Genomic DNA, 12,624 nt, shown 5'->3' with positions numbered 1-12,624 from the left:
TCCTAGGGGTTGACTCCTCTCCTAGAAGTTCATTAGTTGCTTTTAATTAAGAGTCTTTAATTAGTTCAGTTAATTAGTGTGAAATTCTTAGTATAGTAGGGGTCCTAACTTAAATAGGTTATTGACTTTTCTTAGTTAGATAAAGTGTAGGTTAATTAGAATTCAACCTCACCTCTCTCTATATACAGAGGTCTAAGAGAGCTATTTTTATAATATAATAAGATTAATAAAATTCTCTCATCTCTCTAATGTCTCTTTCTCTCTCTTCTCTCTTTCTCATTTATCTCTCTACTCTTTCATGACCTTTGGTCCTCTATGGACCCTTCATCATATCAATCACACAAGGACTGAATATCTAGCCTTGTCACTCGAACTCGAGCACTCAGATCGTGCATTTTGCTTTTTCAGTGAGCTAGGTGGTCTCTCTGCATTACAGACCATGTGTACGAGTTTTAGAACATAGAAAACTCCATCTCAGTCTACTACAGAACTCTTATATACATCCACAACCCCTCTTTAGCCTTAGATTAGCATTCGTTGTCCTTCCTATAACCTAAAACTCAAAATTGCATCCTACCAAGTACCTGAAACACCTAACTTTCCTAAATTGATAACCCCATATCCATTAGCAGCATTTTCTTATGTTTAGATCATTGTCTAGACCCTCACACATGTTCCTAGTTGTCTTTAGAATCCCTGGACCAGAGCCTCTCAATTTCCTAAACTGCTCATACCTGATATAGCTGTTTTGTCATATTTTTCCTATACCTCACAAACTATTGAGATGTACCGCAGTATAGATCCTGGGGTTGCATATAACAGCCGCAACAACATCATTGATGGTGTATTTTTGTGCTTTGGTGAACTGGTTTGGCTTCTAAAAGGTGTTGCATTACCTGTGACCCTTAAAGTTCTTGAGTTTGAGATCTTCCACATCCTCTTAAGGTAAAGACCTCTCTCTCTCTCTCTCTCTCTATATATATATATATATATATATATATATATATGTGTGTGTGTGTGTGTGTGGGGGGGGGGGGGTGCGCTACTTGATCACATTCAGTATGTCATTGCAGAAAATTGCACCCATCACTTCTTTTGCAGCCATTTGTCTTATTGATATGTTAAACTCTGGAGTGGCAGTAGAGCAACAGGAAGTCAAGCCGACTGCTAGAACCCGACACGAACACTTGGATGGAAAAGTTGAGCCTAATGTTGCAGCACCACTGAGCAATGCTCGCTCACCAGTGGCATCCGTGGTCCTGAGGGTCTGAGATTGTGGAAGGTTTGGTGCCTACTCATCCCCGAAGCCGCTGAAGTGCACACTCAACTCCATTAACACTGAATTCACCTATGATTCTGCTAGTGGGTTGGTGTCTCTGATGATTTTGTTCCGGAGAAGGAGATGCACATATGGACGTTGGAGATCCAAATATGAGTAATGTTGTTGCATAATATGGATGTGATTTGTTGTTGTAGCAAGGATGGAAGGTGGTTTCAGATCGGTTCTGGTGGCTCAAGTGGTTTTCTCTTCTTTGTTTGGAGAGTTTTCTATCTAATAAACTTGATGGGAAGAGGATAAGGATATTGTAGTAGAAATGAAGGTGGTGGTGGTGGTGAAATGCTTTGTGTGGTTGGTTAGATCCCATGTTTAGCTGTACTAGAAGTTGATGGAGGGGAATAAAGTGCATGGTAGGATTAAGAATTGAAGATGTATTTATGATGTTGACGTCGATAAAAAAGCATGTAATCAGACTCTTCATCTCGCTATACTTGCAGTTAAATAAATATTCGATGTTTCTCTGCTCATATTTGTGTGTGTGTTTTTAGGCGACCCACCTCTCTCTCTCTCTCTCGGTAGTCTTGAATGCGAGAGTTTTCCAAGTCCACAAGGTCTACCATTCTCTTTTACCTCCAGGTCTGGGCTGGATCCCCAAAAATGCTTTATGGGCAAAGGGACCATCTCCTAGGACCAAGGTATTGGCTTGGTTGATTCTTTATGACCGAATACAAACCTATAACAGTATCAAGAGGATGGGGTTTCAGTTTCCCAGTTGGTGTGTGCTTTGTCGATAGGCTGAAGAAACTACATATCTTTTTTTGTCGTGTGAAGTGTTTCGAGAATTGTTTTCTAAAACTTGGAGGGCTCCATCAATTGTTGTGCGGAAGGGCTGCTTTGCGTTAGATCTTATCCTCAACCCTGCTATAATTAGACACGAAAAGAAGTGGAGGACTATTTGGAGAGTTTGGTTATTTACAGTGTGGTGGTTCATATGGATAGCCAGAAATGATGCTACTTTTTGGGATGTCTCGTTCAACCTTAACCGTTTGACTCATGGGGTCTTGGCTGATGTGTATGCTATCTTCCTCATTATATCGCAAAGACCTGCCTCTGCCACCAACCGATCTCTATCTAGATGTCTGTGGTCCTTGATGACTTTTCTATTTTGTGTTTGGGTTTTTTCTGTTTTTTGTGTAAATGATGTTTTCATGTTTTGTTGTTGTGTTTGTGCTTGTGGGACTCAACGCTTTGTTGAGTTTCACTTTTAAGTAATGTTGATCGCTTTTCCTCTCTCTCTCTCTCTCTCCTGAAAACAAGCACATGAGGCTTCAAGGCAAATGGAGACATTCAAGACCAATAATCAACAGGTATTGTTTTGTATCGACAGATTAGTGTGCTACGAACAGTGTAGCTCGTATCCTTCCCACATGGTGGCACAAGTAGCAGGGACAAACCTTAGATTCCCCATGTTCGTTATTTCGTCAAGAAGCATCCAAAATAAGCAGCTCGGCAAGCAAGGCTATCAACATATCTGCTATGATCAGTATTGAGTAGTTTTGCATCCAGCTCCAACTTTTAGGTACTGTAACGGTCCAGGTTTGAATCCAATCGGACCTGGATTAAGCATTGAAAAGTTATGGATTCTGTTAAAAAAAAAGACTCAAACAGGTAAAGTTGCGGACTAATGTCAACTCAAGTTAGACTTGGGTATGCCCACAAGGGCTTCGCGCATCTGGTAGGGGCAACTTGTGAATGTCATCAAATTGACACAAGTTCGAAACCCATGAGTAACATCCCTTGCAGCAAGATCGAAGTGAATTTACTCTCCAATCAAGAGTTTTACAAACAGAAGGCCAACCAATATGCTATCAGTGACAGGGTTTTTTACCCTTGGGTTATCGAAATAGAAAAACAAAATCAAAGCAAAGGAATTTATGGGGGACTTCTTACACTTGCAATTGCATCTTTGAGCTCTATGTTGGGCAGTGCCAGACCATGACTCGACTTGTGTGAGCAACCTGTTCTATTTCAGGAAGTAGCTTTTCCTTGAGGTTCTCAGTGCAAATGAGATTCAAAATCAAGTTCTTGAGTTACTTGTACATAAAACCATGGAGTGAGCGCACATTCTGTCGACCAAAAATTTATGTGAATGCCTCTAGATACCAACTCTGAAATAGTTTGCTTTCTTGCTGAAAGACAAAATGGTCGAACTCTGCATCTGTTGAGATGACCATATGCCTATCCCAACTTGGGTCCAATTGAAAAAATCGTAAACCAAACAGAAAGTCCAATAGAGATCTATTCATAGGGGCCACTGATCGGGCTAAAAGCGAAGGCCCCTATGATGTGCCTTGTTGTACCCCAAGTTGGTGTCATCCTTGTCTACAATCGTGTGTGGTACTCCACAAGTTGATGGTGCTTCCATGTGTTGGTTGCTTTATCCCAAGTAGCTTTACTCTTTGGTAGACCTTTTCACTACACCAAGTACTTCTTCACTTCACCATAATAGTTGTTGGAGTAGTTGATGATGACTTTCAGTTCTCTGCCTAAAATGCTAGTTATTGAAGGTGTGTGCTGCAGGATAGGAGCACGTTGAGATATGATATGGTGTGGATCTCCTTCATTTTCATGGAATAACTTCATATTTGATATGTGAAAGATTGGATGCACTTGAAAATCTACTTGCAAGTCCAACTTGTATGCCAAGTTTTCAACACGCTTTGTGATGGTGAAGGGGCCATCATATTTGCAAATGAGGCTTCAATGGTGTTCCCGAAAAATGGTTGTACGTTCGAGGAAGAGCTTCACCAACACCTTATCTCCAATGTAAAACTCTGTAGGCTGATATTTCTTGTTCGCTCATTGCTTCATGCGCTTTACCACCTTGTTCAGATGCACTTTCATCATCTCCACCTAATTCTACCAATTTATGACAAACTGGTATGCATAAGTACGTCCTTGTGCAGCAAGAGAGTATGGAGTATGCGATTGTTGTCCCATTACAACTTCAAACAGACTTTGGTCGGATGACTTTCTTTTTAAGCTTGTAGCATAATTGGACGATATCAAGCAAATTCACCCAATCTCTCTAGTTGGCACTATCAAAGTGCCAAAGATACTCCTCCAGCATGCCATTAATCCACTCGATTTACCCATCTGTCTGGGAATGAAAACTTGTGTTGAAATGCAGGTTTTTCCCCATCAATCGGAATACCCCATGCCAAAACTTTTCAGTGAAGCATGTATCGCGGTTACTAACAATGCTCTCTAGAATTCCTCAATACACATGTCACATAAACAACTTTGCAGTGTCAGGAGCTAAGCAAGTATCAGGGACAGGTAGAAAGATAGCATACCTAAAAAACATGTCCATAATCACAAGAATAGAACTACACCCTTGTGTCGTCGGCAAGCCGACAATAAATTCCATGGTGATACACTCCCACAGACAACTTGGCACTGATAATGACTCCAATAATTTTTCATGTTTTTAGTTTCTATCCAACTGCTCCCACAATTTTGCTAACTCAACAGTCACCATGCGGTACATTACCATTAAGGGTAGTCGTGCACCCGATACTAACTCAAACTCATGATCTACCTCTCTCCACGGAGGTAGCTTCAATGAGCATTGTGTCATTGAACTCCTTCAACACTAACGTTAAGGCCACTGGAACATCAACAACATTCCCCTCTTCTTCAATCTCGCAAGGCTTCTCCATAGACAATGTTTCAATCATGCAAGGATTCTTCTTATCCTCAAAACTGACAACAAACATATGAGGTTTCGGCATTGCCTTGTTGCTTCATAGGAACTCCATTTTAAGAATGACCCTGAAATCATTCATCGAGGTTATCGAAAAATGTGGTCCTTCTAAACCAACTCAAGATTCACACCAATGCATCACAAATAACCGCATAGATGGATTTAGCTTCAAAGTTTACTGCCTTAATCTAGCTCTCTTTCTTTTTCCAATGTAATCCCAATCGTTCCACCTCTTTAAAAAAAATGAAGTGTGTGGCACTCATGTCTACCAATGCCTTGGTAAGTCTCACATTCAGGAAGACTTTCAACATTAGCTCCTTGCTCATGGGTGATTCTATGGTAGGTGTTACCTTCATCACATTCATCATCTGCATTGCTCCAACAATTGACGCTTTGCGATGGCATGCTCATCTTCAGCTTGGACAGAGTTCACAACTTTAGGCTCGTGGTTATCTGCATTTCCCTAATTGCGGTTCCTGTTAGGATATTTATTCGCCCAATTGTCATCGTGACGTACATAATAGTCATGATGATGATGATTTCACTATTGGTAGTTGTTCCTGTACAAATTGTTGTTATGCTCATTCTATCGACCACGATTATGTTAGTTGTCACTTTATTGGTTCTCATTACCATCATTATCTTCTCAGACATTCTTTATGTTATCCCTCTGATTGTTGTTGTTACGATTATTTTTGAATTGTCTGCCCTAAAATGTCATATTGTGCTTATCAATCTTGGCAATAGCTAGCGTCACAACGAGAGTTGGAGGGTCCAACTAGTTTAGCTCAGTATAGGCTTATAATATAACTTAATCAATAAACAAATAGAATAAAAAAAACAAAGATCGACTATCCAATACTTTGAATAAATATGCATGATAAAAAATAATCTAAAGTAAATGACGTGAATTGGATTTGAGCTAAACTAACAAAATTAATTAACTACTAAGCTTCAACAACACCTAATAAAAAATATTTTATGCTATAATAAAAAAATGATAATGGAGAAAGCATGGAAATCGACTACCCTTATTGCGATTCTAATTTTTTTTTCTAAATATGCAAGACACAATAAACAAATCCAAACTAAACTAACTAAATGACGTGAAGGAAATTAAAACTAAACTATACTAATTGATGTAAAGCTACAACAAAATGTGAATTAAAAAAATTAATGTGAACAATTCTAAAAAAATGACCGACTATTACTAAAAGGGAAATTTGACTAAATAAAAATGATTTGGTTATGCTAAACTATTAACAATTGAACTAACATAACTAAACTAACTTATACTGATCTAATTATCGTGGAAACCAGACGCGATTAAGAACTAACAAATTGAAAATTAAAAAGAAATGAGAACTGGCTAATTCGGCTAAATAGAATTTTAATACTATAAAATGAGAAATACAGATTAACGCCTAACTCTAATCTGTTGAATGAAATCAAAGTTTGGAATTAAATCTAATTGAAATCTAACTAATAAAGGACAATAATTTAATGGTACCCTATTCAGTAATAAAAAAAAGTAATTAAGCTATCCATTTTACAAAAAACTAAATAATCAACTACAACTAACTAAAATTCGGAACTACGCTAACTTAATCTAATAAAAACAACAAAAAAATGTGATTTAATCTGAACCTAAACTAACCTTTTAACAACACATTAATCAGAAAATAACAACATTAAACTACCAAAAATTAAAAAAAGATTATAAAAATCTAGTCGGCTAAAGAACCAATTAATTAAAAAAAGAAAATACCGAAATCAAAAGAATATGATCTGTACTAACTTAACCTAAATCTAACCTAAACTGAATTAAAAATCACTAGAATATCAGAAATACTCTATGCTATGTCTACTTATTTCAATAAAATAATATTATTATACACGAAAATCAATTAAAACTAAATTAAGCTATTTTATTTATTTCTTTATTTGCAGATGATAAAACGTGACTCCTCTAAACTATATGCAATGAATAAACTAAACTATATGCAATGGTGAAATATTATGCATGTATTCTACAAAGGAAATAACAACTAATCTAAATAATAAACTATGGAGAGACGGGGGAGAAGAAGTAAACCTCATGATTCACCTCTAATGAAGGGGTTGAAAAGAAGAAATAGTATTTTCTTTGAATTGCACGTGCCTTCGACGATGGAGACAAGAAGAACCGACACTAGAAGAGATTAGAAGGAAGAAAGAGGAAGAGCAAAAAGAAAGAACCGATTGGGAACGAAAAGGAGGAGGAAGACAAAGGGCATGTTTTCTCAAGAGGGAGAACCCCCTATGGCTGAAAAAATACTTTTTATACTAAAACAAAATTAGGTTATATATTTTTTTTCCGAAAACTCCAATTAGTTTTTAAAAATTTTAAAAGAACACTTCTAGAAAAACGTGTTTCATAAACATGCAATTCTAAACAAACTAAAACATTTGTTGAACACTTTTAAACTAATAATTAAAAAATCCTAAACTAATCAAAACACTGAAAAATATAGGGAAAGGTTTAAAAATATGATTTTACCTTGATTTTGAATTTCAAAGCAGTTTCTCAAAAATACTGATAAGAATGAGTTTTTAATATAATTTTTTGTTGGATCATGCATAAAAATATATGTGTTAGATGCAAAATATATACATGATCAAATTCTCTCATGCTTATCGTTTGCTAGTCCTCGAGCAAACTGATCCTGAATAACAAAGCAAAAGCAAACTAATAAAGCAAAAACCTAACTCATTTTCGTAGGAATCACGGTTGCATTTAGCATATGCAACAAGCCCTTTAAAACACTGGGTTACCCCAATGGACGAGTAAGGTCTTGTGAGGGTTTACAGTGATGCTACCCACAAACATCTCTGTCATGTATACATGAAGTATTAGGCAGTTAAGGAGTTTGTTTTCACAAATATTTCATGTCATTACTCTATCAAAACATATTTAGAGTCTTTACTTGTCACCACAGAATAAAGTTTTTTTCTTTTACTTTTACTTTTCTAAATATCATAATAATTTATGCTTTACTCTAAGGAAATTAAATATACACATGGCATTGTTTATTTCTCCTCACTTATATGTTTTCTGCACTGGTTTTATAAAAATTATTCCTAAGTTGTGAACTTTATCTTTATGCTCTTGATTTTCTTTCTTTCTACTTTTTCTAGATTTTTAATTTTTCATACTTTTTCTTTCTTTTTGTTGAGCACTATATCAAATTTTCAGTTTTCGTGACTCACGTAACGAACTTTGGGTCAGTGACTCTCAGGTTAGACGACCTTAGAGCACCAGATACAAAGTATTCCTCAGACTTAATTGCTCGAGTCACTAGACCTTCAATTTTTATAGTTTTACGTATAACTTGCTTCTTGTCATGTGCAGTGTCAACCTATATTAGGCTCTCTATAAAGTCTATGTAACGAGCTTTCGGGTCGGTGGCTCCCAAACCAAATGGCTTTAGGGCACTAGGTGTAAACACCCCTTAGGGTGTACTTGCTCGAACCAAATAGGCCACGGATATCATCTTAGACAAAGAAGTGATTTTCTTTGTTGTCCTTTTCGGCATGATAATCAAACACTTGAACTTGTTTTTGAGCCCAGCTACTAGAGAATACGAAGATATCAAACAACTAAACATATGCTCATTTCACTTTCGAGCTCTTATTTTCAATGTTGTTCATTTGCTTAGTTTTAAAAAATAAACCTGCATATTCATACTTGTGGTTCAAAATAAAACTCTAACATGCATCTATCATCATTTTTTTGAAATCCACATAAGCAACCACGTTTTTCTAGTTTAGTGTCAATTTTTTTTTCATGGGGCTTAAAATTTCTCTAAGATGTTAGATTGTGTAAAACATTCATATAGGTTAAAACTCATTCCTTAAAAGCTTAATTTTTATGAGTTTTCATCAGTGCAAATACATGGACAAAAAGAAAAAAAACGGGTGTGTAAATTATACCCTCTCCTATGCTTGAATGACATTGTCCTTGGTGACATTCCTCCATGCTTACATGAAACTAAATGAATACACACTTGATCGATACTAAAGATGAGAATGCATTCCACTGCACAGCAGGATTGGAAATGAGGTTGGACGAACTTGAAGCCATCACTACCAGCTATCCGACTTCACTTGATCGAACAAGGAAACTCGATGAAGCCAACAAGCTCTAATACCATGTTAAAACACACACCTCATGTGAGGACAAGAAAAATGCAAGCACACACACAAGAAAAAACACATGATTTTTATAGTGGTTTGGTCTAAACAATGACCTACATTCACTGTAAGAAACCTCTCTCTCTCTCTTGGCTTATATGCTTATAGAGGAGGCCTCTCCCTTCTTTAAATAGATGTTCAAGAGATACATGTTTTGGAGAGTTCCAATTACATTGTCTCCTTGTAGAGGAGTCCATCTTTTGTACAATCACCACAAGGTAGGATTCATTATTTTGCCTTATCAATCAAGCATTAGGTCTCTCCTCTCCACCATGTGGGTCCACCTGAACGTGTGGACCTGCTTGATGAGAATCCAAAACACGTTTTGGATCCGGATCTGTCTTCACAGGAACTTCATAATTGAAGAGAAAAAAAGGTTATAGAGACTAACAAAAATATAAAATAATAATGCATTTTGAGTTCATTTTTAGGAAAACTTGGTTGCTTTAACAAATAAAAATTAAATATCCAAACAAAAGCATAAGTAGTTTAAAATCATCTAAAGACTACATATCTGTTATGACAATGAAGCCGTACACGATACTTTAAGTACAAGGTTTTGATGATGAACAAGTGAATCAACTGCATTTAAGCTAAGGCAATGAAGAAAGATGACAAGAATTGAAGAATTCAATGGAGAATCTATGAAGACTAGTGTGCAAATGTAAAATTCATTAAATGTCTTAGATTCTTGTAAGAGACTTACTTAGAGTGCATATTTCGATTGCATTTCACCTAAAAAGTCTTTAGAAAAACTTTTCTAAAAGAACCCTTGATGAAAATCATTTTAGAAAACTCTTTACTTAATTTTTCATGTTAATTAGTCGACCAACAGACTCACCAGTCAGCCAACTTTTTTGTGTCAAATTTTCAAAGCAAAAACATCAATTTTCTGAATTAGTCGACTGAAGGTTTTATCAGTCGACTGGACAGAATGTTTATTTTCAGGAAATTTTGCAGCAGTCGACTAAAGGTTTTATCAGTCAACCGAATAGAACGTGTGTTTTCAGAAAAATTTAGCAGCAATCGATTGAAAGATTTTTCAGTCTACTGATGATATTATCAGTTGACTAACTTTTTCTTTAGTTGACTAAGTTTCAAACTTCAGATTTTCAAACGGCTCTGTTAAACACATTAGTCGATCGACGATAACTGTCATTCTGCTAATATTTGATTTCAGTCGACTATCTACTGTTCCAGTCGACTATTTTTGTCATTTTTCCTGAAACTTTTAAAAGGCATGTCTTTTTATTTTTCAAACATTTTGATTATTCAAAATGGACTGTTTTGACACTCTTTCATACCTTCAACGTATAAAATCTTTCAACTATAAATATGAGTGCATTTCACACTCAAACATCGAATTGAATCAAATCCAATCGAATTACTTTGAATTACAAAGATTGAATTCTTTGTTTTTCACTCTTATTCATTCAAGTATTCATTTTCTCACTCACTTGATATTTTCACTTTAGTCTTTCACTCAAATTCTTTTGAGAGATAGTGAATTCGTGAATTGAGTATTTCAACAACCTCAAAAGCCAATTGCATTCATAAGAAAGGCTCATAGGTTGATTGTAAGTTGATTATTTCATTTTTCTGTAAAAGGAAAGGACTCTTTGGTTTAAATGAGTTGTTTGCTTTCAGTAGGGTTGTTACTGAAAGTGAGACCAGATTTGGTCTGTATGTTCTTGTGTTTACACAAGGTTGATAGTGGAAATCTCAAACGAATTTTGCTTGGGGACTGGATGTAGGTCTGGAAGACCGAATTAGAATAAATTCTTATGTTCTTTGTGTGATTGCTTTGCGAATCTCAAAATTCATCAAAATTCTAAAGATGTTATTTAAAATCACTATTCACCCTCCCTCTAGTGCTCGCTGTCTCGATCCTACAACACTTTAAATATCCACGTGAGGTGGGCTAAGTTGTCAGGCATGTTTAGTAATAGGCCAAAATTTGCCATGAGCCTAGTCTATGATTAGTTTTTTTTTTATGTGTACTAACTGCTCTTACCAGACAAGCGAGCGCCCGTTGGTCTGATTAGCTGTTCTATGTTTCATATTTATATCATGTTACAACGAGAGTACTCTTCAGTAGTCAGGGGTACCTCAATGGTTTTCCCAACTGAAGCTTGCAGAGTGCCAGGATCAGGTGCAACGTAATTGCACACTTTGAGTGTGCTACTGTACCTGATCGCCATTCATCATTGCCGGACAGGATAACAACTCAAAGGCTGTATCTCAAAGATGAATGTACAGAAGTATATTAAATTTGTGCAATTGCATTGCACTTATCTTCCCTCCTTACCAAGAGAGTTTTTTCCCTAGACAAAAAAAAAACGAAATGGTGGTGTGACGAAGAGTTAAACGACATCAAGCCTACAATGTTCTTCTGACACGTATTCAGAGAAACGCCAAGAGTACCCCCCATTGTCCATGAGCAAGGGCAACTTGGGCATTTGATCGCTGACTACAAACAACATGTATGGTTGTATTCTACTTGTTTATTGGAAAATTCCATTTAGCCACACATCCTTTGCCCCATATTGCGAGAACAGGTCACTAATTTTAAAAAAATGAAACCCATCTTTTCAATAAAACTGTCAAATAGATGTTTGAAATTAATTGCAGAGTTAACATGCTTTTGAAATATCTCTTTTAACCTTATTTCGAAAAATTGTATTTTGTTTATGCTATCTTATTATGTAGAACTCACAATTAGCCTGAGTTAAGCAACCAAGATTCCACAGCCAGTCTTGTAGAAAATATGGGTCTGAAAATGCCTTTTCCCAAAAAAAAAGGTCTGTTTTTGTCACTAATTTAAAAAAAATGAAACCCATCTTTTCAATAAAACTGTCAAATAGATGTTTGAAATTAATTGCAGAGTTAACATGCTTTTGAAATATCTCTTTTAACCTTATTTCGAAAAATTGTATTTTGTTTATGCTATCTTGTTATGTAGAACTCACAATTAGCCTGAGTTAAGCAACCAAGATTCCACAGCCAGTCTTGTAGAAAATATGGGTCTGAAAATGCCTTTTCCCAAAAAAATGTCTGTTTTTGAAATATCGGATAAAACTTTCGTCTTCAAATGAAATTTTTCCTTTGTTTTTAGAAAATGAAAACAAAATTGCACACCAACAAAAACTCAGAGCTTCTGGGAAGCCAAGGAAAGGAAGGCATTTAAAGTGGCACAGTGTCGGCGGTTTTGTTGACCGATTCTGAATCAGCGTTGGTTTGTTGAACACCATTTCCAACTGCTTCATCAAACAAGTCTCTCTCTCTCTCTCTCTCTCTCTCTTGTTTTCTATATATATGACTTCATTCTAACTGAATCCTAGTTGAA

Source organism: Nuphar pumila, chromosome 15, assembly GCF_984573655.1.
Source record: "Nuphar pumila chromosome 15, dmNupPumi1.hap1.1, whole genome shotgun sequence".
Taxonomy (NCBI): Eukaryota; Viridiplantae; Streptophyta; class Magnoliopsida; order Nymphaeales; family Nymphaeaceae; genus Nuphar; species Nuphar pumila.
The sequence above is the reverse complement of the archived record's forward strand: the minus strand, read 5'-3'. Positions refer to the sequence as shown.